The 22,414-nt window shown below is 36.7% G+C and overlaps 1 non-coding gene across 1 annotated transcript; it reads left to right on the top strand.

The window, feature by feature from the left end:
* Window positions 1-21,773: 21,773 nt before the first annotated feature.
* LOC141710255 (small nucleolar RNA R71) lies at window positions 21,774-21,880 on the top strand. The gene has a single exon (XR_012570784.1). It is a non-coding gene; the product is annotated as a small nucleolar RNA R71 (small nucleolar RNA).
* Window positions 21,881-22,414: the final 534 nt, after the last annotated feature.

Genomic DNA, 22,414 nt, shown 5'->3' with positions numbered 1-22,414 from the left:
TTGGTTATCTAAGCATGATGCTCAGATAGATTGTCGAAATAAGAAAGTAATGGTGAAAACGCCAGATGAAAGAATAGTAACGTTCAAGGGACAGAAGCAGGTAAAGAAGTTCTTAACGATAATTCAAGCCAAGAAATTATTACGACAAGGATGTGAGCATTTCATAGCATATGTGATCGACAGAAGTCAGGAGCCAGCAAAACTTGAAGATATTCCAGTTGTAAATGAATTTCCAGACGTATTTCCCGACGAGTTACCAGGACTTCCTCCAGATAGAGAAATTAAATTTGCAATTGACTTAACACCTGGAACCGAACCAGTATCCAAGGCCCCGTATAGAATGGCGCCCGTTGAGATGAAAGAGTTAGCAAAGCAATTGCAAGAGCTGTTAGAGAAAGGAGTAATTAGACCCAGCGTATCCCCGTGGGGTGCACCGGTATTATTTGTCAAGAAGAAGGATGGAAGCATGAGACTGTGCATCAACTATAGGGAGCTCAACAAGTTGACAATCAAGAATAAGTATCCGTTACCCAGAATTGATGATTTGTTTGACCAATTGAAGGGAGCCAAGTATTTCTCCAAAATCGATTTAAGATCGGGATATCATCAACTAAAGATCAAACCAGAAGATATACCAAAGACAGCTTTCAGAACAAGGTATGGGCATTACGAGTTTTTAGTGATGTCTTTTGGATTGACCAACGCCCCAGCAGCGTTTATGGACCTGATGAACAGAATTTTCAAAGAATATTTGGACAAGTTCATTATAGTATTTATATACGATATTTTGATCTATTCAAAGATGGAGGAGGATCATGCGGAACATTTAAGGACAGCTTTGGAGATTTTAAGGAAAAAGAAGTTATATGCTAAATTGTCGAAGTATGAGTTTTGGCTACAAGAAGTTCAGTTCTTAGGACACATAGTCAGTAACGAAGGGATCAAAGTGGACCCGGCAAAGATCGAGGCAATTACGAATTGGGAAAGATCGAGAACACCCACTGAGGTAAGAAGTTTCTTGGGATTGGCAGGATATTATCGATGATTCGTTCAGAATTTCTCAAGAATTGCAACACCATTGACAAAGCTTACACAAAAGAATGAAAAGTTTATATGGAATGACAAGTGCGAAGAAAGTTTTCAGGAATTGAAGCGGAGATTAATCACAACACCTGTTTTGTCACTTCCAGACGATCAAGGGAATTTCGTAATTTATAGCGATGCTTCCTACAAAGGATTAGGATGTGTTCTTATGCAGCACGACAAGGTGATTGCGTATGCGTCAAGGCAATTGAAACCACACGAACAGAAGTACCCTACTCATGATTTGGAGTTAGCAACTATAGTTTTCGCTTTGAAGATTTGGAGACATTATTTGTATGGAGAAAAGTGTGAAATTTTCACGGATCATAAAAGTTTGAAATATATATTTACCCAGAAGGAACTTAATATGAGACAAAGGAGATGGTTAGAATTGATCAAAGATTATGATTGCTCGATTAATTATCATCCCGGTAAGGCGAACGTTGTAGCAGATGCGTAAAGTCGGAAGGAAAAGTTAAATGTATTATCCGTACCTGAAGAGATATATAAAGAATTTTAAAAATTGGAATTGGAGATTAGAATTTGCAAGCCTGAGGAAGCAAAAGTGTACAGTATGATTTTCCAACCGGAGTTGTTGGAGAAAATAAAGAAATGCCAGAAAGAGGTAATGGATCAAGATATAAATAGTTTGGTAGGCGAGGAATTATGCACGCAACAAGATGATCAAGGTATTCTTAGGTTTTCTACAAGAATTTGGATTCCACCAGTAACGGAGCTGAAAAATGAAATTTTACAAGAAGCACATAGTTCAAGATATTCCATCCATCCAGGGAGTACCAAAATGTACAGAGATTTAAAGAAGAATTATTGGTGGCCAAATATGAAGAGGGAAATTGCGGAATGGGTTAGCAAATGCTATACCTGTCAGAAAGTTAAAGCGGAGCATCAGAGACCAGGCGGATTGCTACAGCCATTGGAGATTCCAGAGTGGAAGTGGGAACATATTGCCATGGATTTCATAGTTGGATTACCAAGGAAAAGGGCTAATCATGATGCCATTTGGGTTATAGTAGATAGACTTACCAAGTCAGCTCATTTTCTGCCTATAAATGAAAGATTTTCGCTCCATAAGTTAGTTCATATGTACTTGAAAGAGATCGTAGTTCGTCATGGAGTTCCAGTGTCTATTGTATCTGATCGAGATCCAAGATTTAATTCAAGATTTTGGAAGAGTTTTCAAGAATGTTTGGGAACAAGATTGAATATGAGTACGGCCTATCACCCCCAAACGGATGGCCAAAGTGAAAGAACGATCCAGACAATCGAGAACATGCTACGTGTTTGTGCTATTGATTTCAAAGGAAGTTGGGACGAGCATTTACCCCTAGTAGAGTTTGCTTATAACAACAGTTATCACGCCAGTATTGGGATGCCACCTTATGAAGCCCTTTATGGACGCAAATGTAGATCTCCAGTATATTGGGACGAAGTAGGAGAACGCAAAATACTCGGACCTGAATTGGTGCAACAGACAAAGGAAGTTGTTGCAATTATCCAGAAAAGATTAATAGCTGCACAAGATCGTCAAAGGAAATATGCAGACCAGTCAAGAAAAGACATGGAATTTGAAGAAGGAAGCTTGGTATTATTGAAAGTATCACCGTGGAAAGGACTAACGAGGTTTGGGAAGAAAGGGAAGCTAAACCCAAGATATGTCGGACCTTTTGAAATCCTAAAGCGTATTGGCAAAGTAGCTTCCGAGTTGGCATTACCTCCGCACATGGAGCACATTCACAATGTTTTTCACATATCAATGCTTAAGAAATATAATTCAGACTCCAGGCATATAATAGAATATGAGCCAATAGAACTTCAAGCAGATTTATCATATGTAGAGAGTCCGATAGAGATTCTAGAGGAAAGAGAGAAAGTATTGAGAAATAAAGTGATAAAGTTAGTAAGAGTATTGTGGAGAAACCCAAAGGTTGAAGAGTCAACCTGGGAGTTAGAAAGTGATATGAGAGAAAAATACACTCATTTTTTTCTTAGAGATTCTGAGGACAGAATCCTTTTAAGGGGGGAAGGATGTAATATCCGGGATATATCGTGTAATTATTTTTGCTATTATATAATTATTATGTGTGTTCAGTATCTATTCTGTGAGCTAATTGTTAAGTATTATCTATACTTGAATATTCAAAAATAATATTAATTGAGTATTTTAATTTTTATATGTCCAAAATAAAATATAGATAATTGTCATATCTTCCTAATTATTTTTATGTTGGTTTATGGATTTATAAGAATCATATGAAATTTCTAAAATCTTTTTCCGGGTAATTAAAATCTATTTTATAAAAACGGGAACCAACCGACATCAACCGTTGTTACGTTTTTGGAACCCGAAACTCTTTCGAGAACTCCTTCCTAACCTAATTGTAATATTCCGAGCATATTCCATGTTTCGACTTTTTCGATCCGGCTTACGGTTTGTCCTGCGCGGGTCCCGGCGCAACATTTTCGATACAATATTTGTTTCGGTAAATCAATAAAACCCGTATTTTCGATAAACGGGAGCTTTTTATTAAACTATCCCAATTATCACTTCGTAATACGTGTAACCAGGTGCTGAGACCAAGACCGCAGTACAAATTGTACTGATTTGGATAATTATCCCGAAAACCGATACCGTTTGGATCAGTTTTTACAAAGAAACGTACCGTTTTATATCCGGAATGATCCAACGGGATACAAATTTTCCATAATTATAAATAGCCTTTTACCGTATTTTATTTCGTATCAAAATCATTTGCAGATAGTTAATTATATAATTTTCAGAGAAAAGCCCTAATTTCTTAAAACTGTTCTAAGAATCAAACAGCAAAACGAAGGCGTTACCGATCTCTGTTTTCAAAGCTTGAGTAACCAAAACGAAGGATTTGAAGTGTTCTATCAGATTCTGAGCTTTGTTTCACTGCAGAAATCAAGGTTATTTTTCTAAAAATTTATTTATTTTCGAATTTATTTTATTAAAAATATGAATTTTTGTTCGGATGATTGTTTATATGATTTGATGATTGCATGTTGTAGAGCTTGTTTTCCTGATGATTTTCATATGTTATACGTCTGATTTGGAGTTCAATAACATGTTCAAATTTGAGTTTGATTTTCGAATTTCAAAATTAGGGTTTATAACCCGTATGAATGTTCTTAATTGAAATTTGGGGGTTTCTTATTCTGTGATAGATTGATGTTGTGTTATAGTGGGTTGTGTTCTCTGTGAAATTTGCAATCTAGTCGTATAAGTTTCATGAACCAACGAGGTCTGTAGAGAAGGGAGTTGTGTTTTGAAGTTTTCCGATGTTCGCCGGAAACTGGAAAACTTCACGGCCAAATTCCGGCCAACTCAGGGATTGTTATGTTGAATTGATTGCATGGTTGTGTTCCTGATGTTGTGTAGATGTGATATGGAGGTGTTGGTGGAGTGAGGACGCCAGGAACGTGTTCTCCGGCGAACCCGACTGTTTTCCGGTGAAGAGCTGGAAAATTACAGTTTAGTACCCCAACTTTTGAAAACGATGCAGTTAGGTCCCTGAAGTTTCCAGACATTGCAAATTTAGGATTCCTGTTTATAAAATGTTTAAAAATCATATTTCCTATTTATTTTATTATAAAAATTCATTTTTAATTTCTGAAAATTCTAAAAATTATTATTTTAATTCTGAAAATTATTTTTAATTCACAAATAAATCTAAATTAATTAGTTAATTAATTTCAGTTAATTTATAATTGAAAAATTGGTCAATTAATTCAAAATTAATTGATTAATTGATTTAATTAATTATTAATTGATTTTAATTAGTTATTTATTAGATTTAATTATTTAAAAATGATTTAAAAATTCTGAAAAATAGTTTCGAGCTTTAAAATATTATTCTAAATTATTTTCAAGGCTCGATAATTATTCTAAAATTATTTCGGAGCCAGAATGGGCCAACCGAACCCTGTTTATTAACCCGAAATTGATCAAACGACCCGTTTTAATTCCGAAAAATGTTTTAAAAATCATTTTAAATACCAGAAAGCCTATTTATGACCCTAGACTTCTTTATAAATAATATGTCATTGATTACGTGATGTATTATGTGCTACATTTGACTTGTTAATTGACTATCGGTCTATATATTCGGTGTTTACTTGATTATTGCATAACTTTCAATCCGTTAATCGGATTTGGGTAAAACGAAGGGTAGATAGAAGTATGTGTTGGATAGAATTCCATGAGTAAATTATTGATAGATGCTTATGATATGTGAGCAGAAGAGGCAAGACGTAGGAAAGGGAAACATGTAGTTGAGGAGTAAAACGGTTATGATTGGAAGCGAGTGCAGTGTAGTAAGCTAATACCAGGCAAGTGTTCTGAACTTTCTCGAGATATTGTAGTACTTGATAATCCTGTGATATTGCAAGTGCTTTGAAGCACAGAAACCTAAATCCTGATTTCAGTTATTGTCCTTGAGCCATGAATCATATTTTTTCTAATCCATTGATTATTGTATACCCAAACAAGAACCACAAATCTACGATACTACTCTACAAATACATACAAACTAAATACCAAACAGTGAAATGAACTATTATATACTCAACCCATGGTATCTTATACTTTGAAAGACCGAATCCTTGAAACCTTGAAATGTTGATTCCTTTGTTATCCAATTCTTTCATTACCCAGCATCCAAGCTTTTAAATTGCCTTATTGATCCTTACAAGGATTGAAACCCTTTCATTGTTACACATTTATTGTTGTTAATGATTTCAGTTATTGTTTACTATTGCATATTCTTTTATTATGTTAGAATTGGATTGTTTCTATAAAATTGTGGACCAGATTCGTGGTCAGACCATATAATGGTCAAGTTAGGCCAATGTGTGCCTTGGATCCAGTGGTTAGAGCAATACTGTGTACCTTGCTCGGGGTTAGTGCGTGACTGATCAGCAGCCTAACCTTGGTTTTTAAATTAAAAGTATAATATCCAATTCTAAATTATAATCCATTGTTCACTTGATATCATAAACATATTCACCTGATGATCATTATTCTCAGTTTTGTCATTGTGACTTGCTAAGCTAGTTAGCTCATTTGTGCGATGTTGTTTATATTCTTTCCAGTTAAAAAGAAACCAGTTGGTAAAGAGGATCCCCAGTCCAGCGCGAGAGCTAGGGGTTCAGGTTGAGAAAGCTGAGCTAGTAGGCTTCTTTTGGAATAATTTAAGTTTGTAAAAGTTTGTAATAATGTTTAATACTCAGTTTGAATTTGAAATAGTTGGGATTTGAACGGTTTGTAATATATTAGTGTGTTTGGCTTGTGTGCATACTTTAACCTGTTGCGGTCTGTGGTGATTGGTAAGTAGGGTCATTGCATATATTATTATTATCTTTATTATTGTTATAAGCAGGTTATAATTAAGGTGTGTGTGTGGACCCCAAACTTCTGACCCGGGTTTGGAGGGCGCCACACCAATCATCTATATTAATACCACCTTTGATATTTAACAACAAAGTAAGTATCAACATAAATCAGAAACTGAATCTAAACTGCATTTCACCTTTTATTCAAAACAGAAACGGTTAATAAATCATTTATTCTATGATTATCAAAACAATTTAGAAACAACAGTTTAGATTAGAACCAATTATATTTCATGTTGTTTCTGATGATCAATCACGAAATAGCATCGGTATCCCGCAGCCATACCGTAAATATAGGTACTACCCGTATCCCGCAACCATATGGTACCTATAGGGTGCCAGAAAAGGCATATATTCACCTTGAATAATATTTCAGATGGACCGATTTCTTGATCACCTAAGCTGTAACCAATAACCATTCCAATCTTGAAACCTTTTTATTGAAAATGAGCCGACTCAATCGACATCATAGATAATTTTATTGCCCCATTCACTTGGGCAGGAATACTCGCAACAATATCATCTTTCTCAAAATACAAAATGTTTATAAATCTTGTAATTTGATAAGTAAAACATTTAACTATTCTGAACATAAAATAACAGAGGGTACTTGCATGATAAGTATTTTAATTCAGCGATATGTAAAATAATTATCTATTCTGAACTGAGAATAGGGAAAGCAATATTTGTAGAATAAGATTCAAAATATATAGCACTTGAACAATAAGTGATGATAGACATACTTGCCTTTAGGTTTTTTAGCAGTTAGTCACACTCGTAGAAACACAATTATCTCATTTAGTATCTCTAGGCATCACCGTCTTTTACTTCGCTAGATCTCTGATCTACTGCTCATGCAGTTGTTACAAGCCTGATATGCAATACCATTCCATTTCATTCTTTTCCCTACGTCTTGTCCTGATCAACTCGAATAATCCGCATCTATAATTAAAAGATACACTTTTCATCATCTAATTGATAGTTACTCGACGAATTGCGCGTCAAAACCCTATTGTCTACCCATACGATAGCCCACACAAAAAGGAGACAGTCAAACACAAGACTTATGACCCACGTACGCACGTAAATCAAATAGCATATAAGTACCTAACTCACGTATCACATAATTCATATCACAAATGCCTCAGTTCGTCAAAAGATTCGACTCGGTACGTTTAAAACTGAAACCGGGTCAAAAATATGATTTATCGATCAATAATCGACTCAAAATAACTCGTAAAACAAGCGAATTTTCGAAACAAAAACATTTGGGTCTCGAAAGTATTTTTATTGAAAGCGGAATATTTTATAGAGTCTATACGCGTTCGTTTTGTATTAAACGGACGAACGATTTATTTATTACGATTAAAATAAGAATAAAATGGAATAAATCAATTAATAATAATATTATTTAATTTTTCAATACCAAATATAATTTTTAAAAGCTAAAATACAATTTTTAGGATTTATTTGAATAAATTATAAATAGTTATATTTTATTTAACTATTTTAAATAAAATTAATTGATTAAATAAATTAAGCAATTAATTAAATCTATAAATAAACAATTAAAATAAATTATAAATAATTCAAACAAATATGGGTTTTTGAAAATAATAAAAGAAATAATTTTTGGAATTTAAAACAATTAAGAAAATAATTTTTAGAATTATAAATAATAAGTAAATGATTTTTGAAATTAAACTAAATGATTTTTAGAAAAATGGAAACGAATTTTGAATTATTTATAAAAGAAAATACCACAAACAGTTTTTTCAGGATTTTAGTTTTGGGGATAAAGATCGAAACCGGGTTGTTTCTAGGTTTAAAAACCGGTTATTAAGAAAATCTGGGTCGGGTTATACCCACCGGATTCTGGCGAATTACCCAGTTTCCGGCGGGGTTGACCGACTCTGGTGAGTCGATTCCCGGCCAAAAGCACCCGTGTTGGCTTCCTTTTTTCAGTATAATGTCCAAAATTGATTCCACGACTCAGAACTGAAGCTATCTAAATTATAACACCATCGGAGTAAGAACTCCGATCAAATTCCGAGAAACGCAGGTGAGTTCAATCGGACTCCGGCAAAACTCAATCAACTAACACAATTCATGTGCCAAATCAGAGCCAGAACTCATATGATCCTAACCTAATCATTTATATTATTCAAACACTGCAAAACACACCGGACAAATCAATTCAAATCAAATCAGTGGCTTTTTCCGACGAGCTCTAAACAATCACGAAAAATTAAACTAAAAATATCATTCAACTCCTTGCTAAACGATCTATTCATATACAACATCAAAATATCCAAACGATTCACCAATTTCAAAAACCCAAAACCCGATTACTATAAACAAAAATCGATATTTTGATTTTACCCTTTGATGCAGTTGATTGTATGAAAAGAAAGAGGATGATGAGAGCTTCAATTCTGTTACTCGAGCTTCGAAAACGGAAATCAGAATCACAGGAAATCGATGGATTAATTCTTACAGTTCAAGAACACCCCCAAACCCCTGTTCTTCAATTATTAGTTTTTCTGAAATTTTATTAAAAATAAAATGAATAACTAAAAATTCCGCTGCTATTTGTATTTACAGAAAATAATATCCCAAAAATCAATTTAGGGTGTTTTTATTCCCATAAGTACAATAATTAAGCCCCAAAATAATAATTATTGGGAATAATTTTAAAAGCAATAAAATTTAAAATTTATATCAAAATTTCCAAAAATTTCAAATAATTCAAAAATATAAAGATACTGGGTATTTGAAATACGATTGATTTTGTAAAAATAAAAACATGAATTTTTGTGGGCCTTGACGTCCCGGTGGGGTCCCGGTCCGTTAGTTTTTGAAAACGGTGACGATTGCTAAATTAACAGAAAATCCCGAAAATACATAACCAGTATCACATTGGACCATATCGGATCCGAAAATAGATTACTTAGTCGCTAAGTAACTATAGAAACAATACAATTTAGTATCAGATTTCGATAATTATCAAAACCGGGCTTCTTATAAAACACCTTATGAGAAAATAATGTAAAATATCCCGTCTCTCAAGAATACAGGTTTCATTGATTTACCAAAATGATTATCGTATCGAAAATTTTGCGCCGGGACGCGTACGGATCAAACCATAATCCGGGTCGAAAAAGTTAAAACACAGAAAATGCTCAGAATATCCAGATTAGGTTACGAAGGAGTTTTTGGAAGAGTTTCGGGTTGTAAAAACGCAAAAACGGTTGAAGCTGGACGATTCCCGGCTTTATAAAATTATTTTTGTAATTACTCAGAAAATTATTAATAAATCCATAAATCATTATAAAATCATATAACAGTCCAAAAATTACCAAGAATATCACAATTATCTATATTTTATTCTGGACATATAAAATTAGTATAATCAAAGAATATCTTATATAAACATCCAAAACACCAACTCCAATTACCAAATAATTCACTAAAATTCACATAAAAATCACATAAACAATTCCAAATAATAATAATAATATCTGAAAATATGGGATATTACAATTTACCCCCTTATAACGATTCCGTCCTCGGAATTAGCAGAAGAAAGCACTAAGGGTTTTGTTACCAACTTCCCAACCTTGAATATGCAACTTTTCTTAAAATTTCGAATAACACTGAAATTCCTTATGACATTCAGTTATCACGGGAGTTTCACTCTGCACCATTGATTTGTCGAACTTCTCAATATAATCACTTATACTGCTCGAGAGATAGAGAGAAAAATAAAGAGAAAGAAAAAGAAAGGGAGAGATAAATAGAGAGAGAAATAAAGAAACAGACTGACTTCATTATACGCCATTGATATTCTAATCACATCGCAATCCATTGTTGTTATTCGTGATCCCATCACATAACCCTGCTTTGACTTGATCAAGATAACTCAGCCCAAGTCGATTGGCATACCTTCGATTATTCGAGATAATAAAATCATTAAATTTCAAAGAGAAAAGAATTTCATATCATAGCGGGTGTCCCACGATTGTGGTTACCAAAATATAAATTTATGAGAAAGTATTGTTAAAATGAAAGAATAATTGAGAGATCAAAATGATCAAATGAACTTGGTATTGCGTGTCTAAATTAAGACACAACTAAAGGATGTTAACCTTCTTGTAGTCACAATACACACAAGTGATGGCGTTCCATCCAACTCATATCACACAGACAGGTATACCTTGTGTCCCCTATAGTTAGGGTTGTTCATCTCAGTTAGAATAAAAGAATATCAAAGGATATCCAAAATCAAATGAATAAAACTGGAAAGATTTCAAAGCTAATATTTCTGGAGAAAAATGAAATCCAGAAAATAAGATTCTGACACAAAATGACTAAACGAGTGTTAGGGAATATATCCTCAAACAGATACCACTTTTTGAGAGAGGTCAAAAGAAGTTACTACCTCTGTCCCGTTCGATTCTATACATACTATTTGCACGTATTTCGAGGCTTCTATAAACTATAGTTTGATAATGTTTTTTTTAATTTTTTTTAATAAAAGTTTAAACATGAAACTTTTATTCAGAATTTTTTTTTAAAAAAATATTGTGGAGTTATGTTTTAAATGAGCATTGAAAAGCGTGCCGAAAAGTAACGTATAAAATTCAATGGGACAGAGGGAGTATAGAAAGAGAAGGTATTGCCAAGGTCTTAATACTTATCTTCTATTTGAACTCTTCTGTTGACTCGTCATCTGCTTCTAGACACTTCTTCATGTTCCAAGGATATCGATAATCTTCATCGTCGTCGAATCGTAGTCTCGGAAGATTCCACAATAGAAGTTTGCAGCTGCCACGAGTTTTGTCCAGCTCAACACAATCATCTCAAACGAATGTGCCTATCTTAGCTTATTTGTTGGTACTATATCCAATAGTCCAACAGGAACTCGATATGAGTTCAAGCATTCTCACATAGCTATACACACCCCTACATACTCTCGTTTCTAGTTTACTATAACCTCAGCTCTGATACCAACCTTTGACGCCCCCAAATCCGGGGTCAAGGGATTTGGTCGTCACGATGAAACCTCAATCCAAATCAACCTGTTTAATCAATAAATAAGTGCCAGCAACTGAAATATATCATCAGTGACCCAAAACTATACCCAAGATCTTTTAAGGTTACAGTTCTAGAAACAAGAATTCCAAATTTCATAAATAATTTTTCACTTTCTTTTAAAACTCTTTCCAATAATTCAAACCCTTAAAACTTAGCCCGCTAGTATAACTTCGAAAAGAAGTATACTAGGCCCAAATACAATACACCTCTATAATATAATATAATATAAACAACTTTACACAATAGAACTTACACTAGTTCGCAAACCCTGGACCAACCAGCTTCCGAAAGCTTCTTCTTTGCTTCCTTGAATTACGCGGTTAAACAACACAAGTTAATCCTTACTGGAGGTTAAATTCGAAAACAGGCAAGTATGAGCGGAAGAAATGCTCAGCAAGTTCATTATAACATTTATAGGGTGTTTTTTATATAAAACTGACATCTGCAATTGCACAAAAAATTTTAAAATCATAATTGCTAAAATAGAAAGTTTATTAAAGAATCGGATAATTGTTTCTCACTATCTACAAAACTCTTCTTGATATTTTCGAGGGAAATATTTCAGCAATACTTTGAATCTTGACGGGAATAAAACTCGTAAAATAGTGTTTACGGAAATATCGTAAACAACAATAAAATGAAACAACAAATATGGAATTGAATCATAAACTTTATTCAAAACCGAACTCTTAATATTAATACTCATTTTGTTGTCATATCAAATTATATATCAATATGAACTTTGATGCTCACAACATCCCATATTGAAGTCAACAACAACCATCTATATCAATACCACCTTTGATATTTATTAACAAAGTAAGTATCAGCATAAATCAGAACTGCATTTCACCTTTTATTCAAAACAGAAACGGTTGATAAATCATTTATTCTATGATTATCAAAAAAATTTAGAAACAACCGTTTAGATTGGAACCAATTATATTTCATGTTATTTCTGATGATCAGTCATGAAACAGCACCGGTATCCCACAGCCATACCGTAAATATAGGTACTACTCGTATCCTGCAGCCATACGGTACCTTATTAGTCGCTAAACACACACTAAAATTACACGCAAGTATACGCGTTCGCAAGTAGTATAAAATATAAATCAGATTCGTTCCCACATGGACTGGTTTATGTTAACTTTATAATTTATGCACATAAGCAACAATGTGTGGTTATTATTCAATGCTAAGATGAATAACAAATTGAGGCTGCTTATAACTAAGAATTAAACTAACAATTATAACTAAGGGAATAAGAATGATTGAATTAATATATATGACAAACATGGGATTCTAACTTCATTAAATACTTCATTCAATAGCCTTTTCATTCTTAACCTTAGCATGTAATGGTGATGACACAAATCAGATAACACGAAACTAATAAACGCCAACTTTCGTTGCACGAATACCATACTACCAGACATCCACAAAAGAGATAGAAGCTGAATAGGCACCAATTATATTGAGACCCTATATGTCTATAAAATTTGACAACATAACGGTTTAAGCACAAGTTATCTATCTTGATTACATAGGGCAAGTAAGATGTTTAAAATTACCCACGAATCATGCATAACAAATACATGAACCTATGCTAGCATGGCAAGTTTTAAATCCTTAAATCCACTTTCCCTTCATTAAAGATTAACACACTATCTTATAAGTTCGCGAAGCTCATAAGACGAATAAGCACAACCAATACTAGGTTATTATACAATCACCACACACTAAGGTATCGAATCATATCAACTAAAGAAATCCATAAATAAATCCTCTAGAACCCCACGATAACGATTAGCCCATAATCAGACTCATCATCAACGTGGGTTCCGATGAAAGCATGGTATAATAAAAGTAGTCTTTATAACGAATAATAAAATAAAGTTAACACAAGAGTATAGGTTCAACAAAACAAGAAATGAGCATCCATGATTACAACGCAAAATAAAATATTCACAAGAATAAACTAGATCGTCTTCGCCTTTGTTGAATTGTGCTATAGGTCTTTTACCATTTTCTCCTTAGCTCTGATATGTCTCTGGCTTGATATCCTCTAAAAAATGAGCTTTAAATTGTTTATATAGTATCCCCATGCAAAGTAGAAGTCTTTCTCTCAAAACCAAGTAGAATCAGGATTCTTCTATCCCGACACGGCACGGCCGTGCGCTTGATCAGCTTGGGTGCGCTGGGTTTCTGATGCTTGGACGCGGCCGCGCGCTGGCTCTCTGACCCAAAGACTGACTTCTTCTTTTTCCTTCTTGATTTGAGCTGGTCTTCCACTAGCTTTATTCCAACACCTTCCTGACACCAAATTAGCACCAAAACAATGCTAATTCACCTAATTACCTGGAGAACGCCTGAAAATGCAAAAACACTAGAAAACACATTAAAACACCAATAACTTGAGTACAAATACACCAATTCAATGCTTTACGGAGCTTAATAAGTGTCATAAATGCCACTCAACATACCCCCAAACTTGAATCGATGTTTGTCCTCAAGCATAAACAGACTCAAAGAATAAGAAATAAAAAAGCATGAATGCAACTAAATGAATGCAACGATCCCCATAGAATAACTAAACCAATCAACAAGCAACATCTGAACAAATGCAGTTATTTGCATAAAGATCAACCAAACCCCACAAATTAATCTACAAACCAAAGACGTGCGTGTGTGCAACTGCTTACAGATATAGTATCGCAACTAGATCATCAATCATGACTCACTACTCATCAAAGCAATCACAGGTTTATAAATAGAATAAAAGCTAAACTCAAAATAACTTTTAACACTTCAATTCTTATATCGGAATTTAACATGGATTCACGCTTTTATTCATAAAACACAAAACAACTATGCTTATTTGATCATGCAATGAGTGAGGTCCAAAAAGACTTATACAATAGTACCCATGTAGCGAGCGTTAGGTTAGCGGATCCCAGACTATAAAAGCCTTAGGTCACTAGGCACAAATTCCCCTAAAAACTTAATAACTCGAATACTAAAGAGCCCACTCGTTATCAATTATACATAACATTCTTTTTTTCCTCTTTTTTTCCTTTTTCTCAAATTTCTGAATGAGTGCATTTCGCTCCATCTCGCTCAACCCTAGACTACTCATATAAATATGAGCCGGCTACTAGCCATTTGACACCTAGCCACACAACTAGCAATGAAATCCAATTTTCTCCAAAAAAAATTAAATATCCTTGCTATTTTTTTATTAAGAGAATATCCAAAATTCTAAATATAAACAAGCGATTAAACCTGGACAAACAAACAAGCCATGATCATGATCTAGCACTCTAGAAACCTATAAGACTTAGTGAAATACGATTACCTCTAGCATGCAAATCAATTTGATAGGACTTAACATCACTAAATACGATATCACTACACTAGCATTAATATCACCAGTCAATCAGAAAAATTATCTACGGGATCATGTTATTATACACATGCATACAACTACATGAACAAACTATCATAAAAAACTACCAAAAATAAAAAAAACTACTACATGGAAAAATATGCAAACTATGTGCACTAAACTATCATGAAAATACAACTATATGCGACTCACACAAAACATATTCCTTCAACTACTACCCCCAAAATTAAAATATTCATTGTCCTCAGTGAAGGTAATAGTAAGGAATCAGGCATACCTACTCCGAATCAGAAGCATCACCCTCAATGGCTGGAGTGTTAGGCGTGTATGGAGGCGGATACACGGAGTCCTCACCAAATACTGGCCACTAGATGTCAACACCGGTGGCTCTAAATTCAGTCCCAAGTGCCTGGGTGAGATCATGTGCAAACGACTATGGATGTCATGCATCACATCCTATCTCCTCGCTAGACGCCTATACTGCGTCTAACTCAAACAGCTCCAACCTCTGCTGTTGATGTCTCTTACTGCTACGACGAACCAACCTCCTCACCCAACTGAGCTCTCCAAGCTGCTCGACGGGCCTGCGAAGAACCTCCCGTAAAAGTCTAATTTGCTGCTACACCACCTGACAGATGATTATATAAATATCCAAGCCCCTTAGGATCGGGCTTCCCTCCATACCACTCCTGCATACTCAACAGTGTAGAACTGTCAATAGGAGCACTGGGAAGTTGTAGCTGCTCATGTGCGAGCCAACGAACATAAACTGCCACGCACAGCTTCGTCACAACGGATGCATATTGTATAGACCCCGTAGTACCTCCTCTCAAGAACCTCAAAATCCCCTGATGAATAACCATCCCCAAATCAATGTAATCGCCCTGAAGAATACCCCACAGCAGACGAGCACGCTCCACAGTAATCTCATGCACATGAGAAGATGGCATGATGTTAGCACAAATAAACGAGTTCCAAGCCTGTGCAAACCTGTTCATGCACGACGCAGGGAATGTGGAGTAATCAGTAGTGCCCCTCTTGAACTTCCAGTGAGTCTCAGGCACACACAGAGTCACAATGATCAGATCCAAGTTGAAGTCCTTGGGAGTCTTATCATTCCAAGTGTCCTGGTCGGGCTTCCTCACGGGGTGCTCAATCACCCTCCTAATGGTATCAGCACTGTAATCTACAGTCATCCTCCTAACCACCGTGAAACCATTCTTCTTCGCCTTAGCGTTAGCATAGAACTTTTGCACAACACTCATGGGCACAGCAGCGGGAGCCTCACAAAAAAGAACCCAACTCATCTCAAGAATCATCTCCAACAGCTTACCATCCTTCCCTGATGGCAGAAAACCTCGCTCCTTAGCAATAGGCTTCGAGAGAAGCCTCGTGTACTCCTCTTCAGCCTCAGGAGTAGAAAACCTTGGCCTCATACCACCCACAGATGAAGAATCGGTGGTGTTGCTGCCTACTTGCGTTCTTTGTCTCATCGGTGCCATTGGGATTAATAAGAGAGAATAAAAACTAAGTGTTTGAGAGAGATTTGTGTTTGAGAATTTGTGAAGTGGTGGAGAAGTTTGTGTATAAGTGTGTGTATTTATAGGTGGGGAGATGAGAATTAGATATGGAATAGAAGTGGGAATTGATTATGGGAATCGTGGGAATAATGTGTTTGATTTGGAGAGGGAAATTTGGGATGTGGAAGAGTAAAATTTGGTTTGGAATTGATTTTATGGGAAAAATCCCATTTTTTACTCTTCAAACTCCTGTTTTTATTTTTTCTAAGTCGGGACCCCGGCGCGGGTGCGCGCTTTGACAGCACGGGCGCGCTCACCTTCTGGAAACCCGGCACGGCCGAGCGCTAGATCAGCGTGGGCACGCTTGGCTACTGAAGTTGACCCTGAATTTTTTTCTTTTTCTGATTTTTTTATGTTTTTCTCCTTTCTTCTTGCTTCCTCTACCTACTAATGTACAACAAACTTGGGTTGCCTCCCAAGAAGTGCTTCTTTTACGTCGCTAGCTCGACGTAGAACCTTGAGCTCAAATGGATAATAGAACAGCACTAACCACATCGCGGTTTTCCGTGTCACCATAGTAATGCTTCAACCTCTGACCATTGACCTTAATTTCTTGGCCCGGATCACTTTCAAAAATTTCTACCGCTCCATGCGGAAATACAGTTTTGATTATGAAGGGCCCTGAACACCTTGACTTCAACTTTCCAGGAAAAAGATGGAGATGGGAGTTAAACAAAAGAAATTGTTGCCCCGACACAAATTATTTGAGCACTAGACCCCTATCGTGCCACCTCCTGACTTTCTCCTTGTACATTTTGTTATTCTCATAAGCTTGAAGTCGAAACTCGTCTAATTCATTTAATTGAAGCATCCCCTTATTTCCAGCCGCATCCAAGTCAAGATTCAATATCTTCAAAGCCCAATACGCCTTATGCTCGAGCTCCACAGGAAAATGACACCCCTTACCATAAACCAACTGAAACGGCGACGTTCCCAATGGAGTCTTATATGCTGTTCTATACGTCCAAATAGATTCATCAAGCTTTAAAGACCAATCTTTCCTCGATGGACACACAACTTTCTCTAAAATGCGTTTGATCTCTCTGTTAGACACCTCAGCTTGACCATTTGTCTGAGGATGATAAGTTGTAGCAATGCGATGATTCACATTATATATTTGCATCATAGCAGTGAACTTGCGATTGCAAAAATGCGACCCCTCATCACTGATTATGACTCTTGGAGTTCCAAACCTTGTGAATATCTGCTTGTGAAGAAAATTAAGCACCACTTTCGCATCGTTCGTTGGCAACGCCTTAACTTCAACCCATTTTGACACATAATCAACTGCCAACAGGATGAACTGATTGTTACAAGATGAGATAAATGGCCCCATGAAGTCAACTCTCCAAACATCGAAGACCTCAACCTCGAGAAGCACATTAAGAGGCATCACATCCCTCTTAGACATATTAGCCACACATTGACATCGATCACATTTCAAAACGAACTGGTGAGCATTTTTAAACAAGGTCGGCCAAAAGAACCCTGCTTGAAGAATATGAGCTGCTGTCTTCTCTCCACCATAATGTCCTCCATAAGCCGTTGAGTGGCAATCTCGCAAGATCCCCCCGTTTCGCTGTAAGGAATACATCTCCTGATGATTTCGTCAGCTCCTTGCCGAATAAAAAATGGCTCATCCAACATATACCACTTCACTTCATGTAGAAACTTCTTCCTTTGAGCATATGATAATTCAAGAGGCATGATTTTACTCACAAGGCAGTTCACAATGTCTGCAAACCACGGTTCTTCTTCTTGCACTCCAAACAGTTGCTCGTCGAGAAAAGACTAATTTATCAATGTCTTATCCAATAAAGTAGCATTAGGGTTCTCTAAACGCGAGAGATGATCAACGACTTGATTTTCAGTCCCCTTTCTATCCTTGATCTCTAGTTCAAATTCTTGAAGTAAAAGAACCCATCTAATCAATCTAGGCTTCGAGTCCTTCTTTGAGACGAGATAACGAATTGCACCATGATCAGTGAAAACTGTCACTTTAGTCCCAAGTAGATAAGATTGAAATTTCTCAAAACCATAGACAATAGCCAAAAGTTCTTTCTCCATAGTAGTATAATTCAGTTGAGCACCATTTAGGGTCTTGCTAGCATAGTAGACCATATGAAATATGTTGGTCTTCCTCTGCCGAAGAATTGCTCCAACTGCTTAGTCACTTGCATCGCATATCATCATAAAAGGTTCATTCCAATCAGGTGCAGATATGACGGGTTCCATGATTAAACTCTTCTTCAATGCCTCAAAAGCTGCAAGTAACTCGTTACCAAACTTGAAAGGAACATATTTCTCTATCAAACTGCATAATGGCTTCAAAACCTTAGAAAAGTCCTTGATGAAACGCCTATAAAAATCCGCATGACCAAGAAATCTGCGAATTCCCTTAACAAAAATAGATGGAGGAAGATTCTAAATGACCCCCATGTCCACCTCAAGACCCTTACTCGAAACCTTGTGCCCAAGAATAATGCCCTGTCAAGTGACATTTCTCCCAATTAAGAACCAGATTGGTCTCAACACACCTCTTGAGAACGTGTCCAAGATTTTTCAAGCATTCATCAAAAGAATCACCAAATACAGAGAAGTCGTCCATAAACACCTCCATATTCTGGCCAATCATATCAGAAAAGATGGCCATCATACATCTCTGAAATATGGCTGGTACATCACACAGACCAAAAGCAACTCGTCTAAAGGCGAAAGTACCAAATGGACATATGAAAGTAGTCTTCTCCTGATCTTCTAGAGCGATACAAATCTGATTGTAACCCGAATAGCCATCCAGAAGACAGTAGTACTCATGACCAGCCAATCTGTCAAGCATCTGGTCAATGAAGGGTAAAGGGAAGTGATCCTTCCTAGTGACCTTATTCAGCTTCCTGTAGTCCATATAAACTCTCCATCCTGTGACTGTTCGAGTAGGGAGAAGCTCATTTTTCTCACTAGTAACCACTGTGATACCTCCTTTCTTCGGTACATACTGAACTGGACTCACCCAAGAACTGTCAGATATGGGATAAATAAATCCTGCATCCAGCCACTTAAGAATTTCCTTCTTCACTACTTCTTTCATGATCAGATTAAGTCTTTTTTGCTGCTCAACCGTAGGCTTGCTACCTTCTTCTAGCAGAATTGTATGCATGCAATAAGAAGGGTTGATTTCCTTGATATCTGCTATAGTCTACCCAATTGCCGATTTGAACTCTCCTATAATTCCCAAAAACTTCTCCTCGTCACTACCTAAAAGGTAATATGTAATAATCACAGGCAAAGTAGATGCATCACCTAAAAATGCATACCTCAAATATTCAGGTAAAGGCTTAAGCTCAAGAGTAGGAGCTTCCTCAATAGATGGTTTGAGGCGTTTAGGAGCTTTTTTCAATTCCTCCATTCCAAGAGATTCAAAAGGCATATCAATCTTCCTCTTCCAGGGAGAAGCATTCAGATATTGTAATTGCTCTTCACCTTCGTCATCTTCACTATCTGAATTCCCCAACAAGGACTTCTCTAAGGCATCAGACCTCACAAATTGATCAAGTTCCGAAGTCACCGCAGAATCGACCAACTCCACCTTTAAGCACTCCTCATTTTTTGTAGGAAATTGCATAGCATTGAACACATTAAAAGTTACATCCTGATCCAGCACTCGCATTGTAAGCTCACCCTTCTACACATCTATCAAGGTTCGTCCAGTTTCCAAGAAGGGTCTTCCCAAGATTAGGGGACTCTTCTTATCCTCCTCGAAATCAAGAATTACGAAATCAGCAGGGAAGATGAGTTGATCAACCTTGACCAAGACATCCTCCACAATACCTCACGGATATGTAATAGAACGGTCGGCCAACTGCAAAGTCATATAAGTCAGTTTTGGATCAGGTAAGTCCAACTGCTTGAAGATTGACAAGGGCATCAGATTGATGCTAGCTCCCAAGTCACATAAGCATCTGTCAAAAGACACTTTTCCAATAGTACACAGAATAATGAAACTTCCCGGATCTTTAAGTCTCGGAGGCAACTTCTATTACAGCACAGCACTGCATTCCACCGTGAGAGCGACAGTCTCTAAATCATCTAACTTCACTTTCTGAGAGAGAATACCTTTCATAAACTTTGCGTAACTAGGCATCTGCTCAAGAGCCTCCGCGAAAGGTATGTTGATATGAAGTTTCTTGAACAATTCCAGAAACTTCTCAAATTGCTTGTCTAGCTTTTTCTTCTGCAGCCGATTAGGAAAAGGCAGTGGAGGATAGATCTGTTTCTCCCCTATATTACCCTCAGGAGGAGTGTGCTCAATAGTAGTCTTCCTTGGTTCCACTTCTACTTCCTGCTGTTCTACTTCTTTCTCAGCCCCAGCTTCTTTAGTCGACACTTGAGTTTGTTCGGGATTCACAACCTTTCCAGACCTCAAAGTGATTGCCTTTACCTGCTCCTTAGCTTCCCTCTTTCCTGGCACTGCAGTATCACTAGGTAGTGTACCAGGTTGATGATTTAGTAAGGCATTGGAAATTTGTCCAATTTGATTTTCCAAGGTCTTAATAGAAACAACTTGCCTCTTGCACATAAGCTTCAACTCCTCTAATTCAGATTTTTCATTAGCTTGTTGCAGCTGAAGTTGCTGTCTTGGTGCATATTGTGGTTGCTGAAAACCAGTGGGGTTGTACTGCTCAACTGGATACTGCTGATAAGGCTATTGAACCATATTTTGAGCGTTGCTCCAGCTGAAATTAGGATGATTGCGGTTATTAGGATGATAAGTGGCTGGCACAGGTTGCTGCGATCTCTGAAAATTGCTCACGAACTGGGCTGTTTCACTAGAAATAGCACACTGATCAGTCTCATGGGCGCTAGCACAAAGCTCACAGACACTAGCAATTTGATTAACTCCATAATTAGCCAGAGTGCCCACCTTCATCGTTAAATCCTTAAGTTGGGCAGCTATAGCAGTTGTTGCATCCAACTCTAGAATTCTTGCTACTTTTCCCTGAGTCAGTCTCTAGGAAGGATTCTGGTATTCATTGACAACCATCAGTTTAATTAATTCATAAGCTTTATCATAGCTCTTAGCCCACAAGGCTCCTCCTGATGCTGCATCGAGCATGGTTTTAGAATTAGCACCCAATCCATTGTAGAAATAGTTTATAATCATCCAATTAGGCATGCCATGGTGTGGGAACTTCCTTAGTATCTCCTTATAGCAATCCCAAGCCTCACACAGAGATTCTCCAGTTTGCTGGGCAAACTGAGTAAGAGCATTCCTGATTGCAGCAGTCTTCGCCATAGGAAAGAATTTAGTAAGAAACTTTTGAGCAAGATCTTCCCAAGTGGTGATAGACCCTGTTGGTAGAGAATATAACCATCACTTAGCTTTATCCCTCAGAGAGAATGGGAAGAGTCGCAACTTGATAGCATCTTTAGTCACATCATTGAACTTGAACCTATCGTAGATCTCGATGAAATCCCTGATGTGCATATTGGGGTCTTCGGTAGGAGAACCCCCAAACTGAACTGAGTTATGTATCATCTGAATCGTGCTTGACTTGATCTCAAAAGTGTTAGCCCTGATGGCTGGCCTGATGATTCTTGACCGAATGTCATTGATCTTAGGCTGAGAATAGTCCATCAAAGCCTTAGGATTTTCTGCTTGGTCTCCCATCACTACTAAACCTGGTTCCTCGACTTTCTCTTCTTCTTCTTCTACCTTCTTTTCTTCTTCAAAAACTTCCCTTCGAACCACCAAAACTTCTTCCTCGGCTTTGTCCAAAGTTCTCTTACGAGACCGCGAACGCGTATGCATACA

This window comes from Apium graveolens, chromosome 2, assembly GCF_009905375.1.
Source record: "Apium graveolens cultivar Ventura chromosome 2, ASM990537v1, whole genome shotgun sequence".
In the NCBI taxonomy this organism is placed as follows: domain Eukaryota; kingdom Viridiplantae; phylum Streptophyta; class Magnoliopsida; order Apiales; family Apiaceae; genus Apium; species Apium graveolens.
Note: the sequence above shows the minus strand (reverse complement) of the source record. Positions and strands in the feature narration are given on the sequence as shown.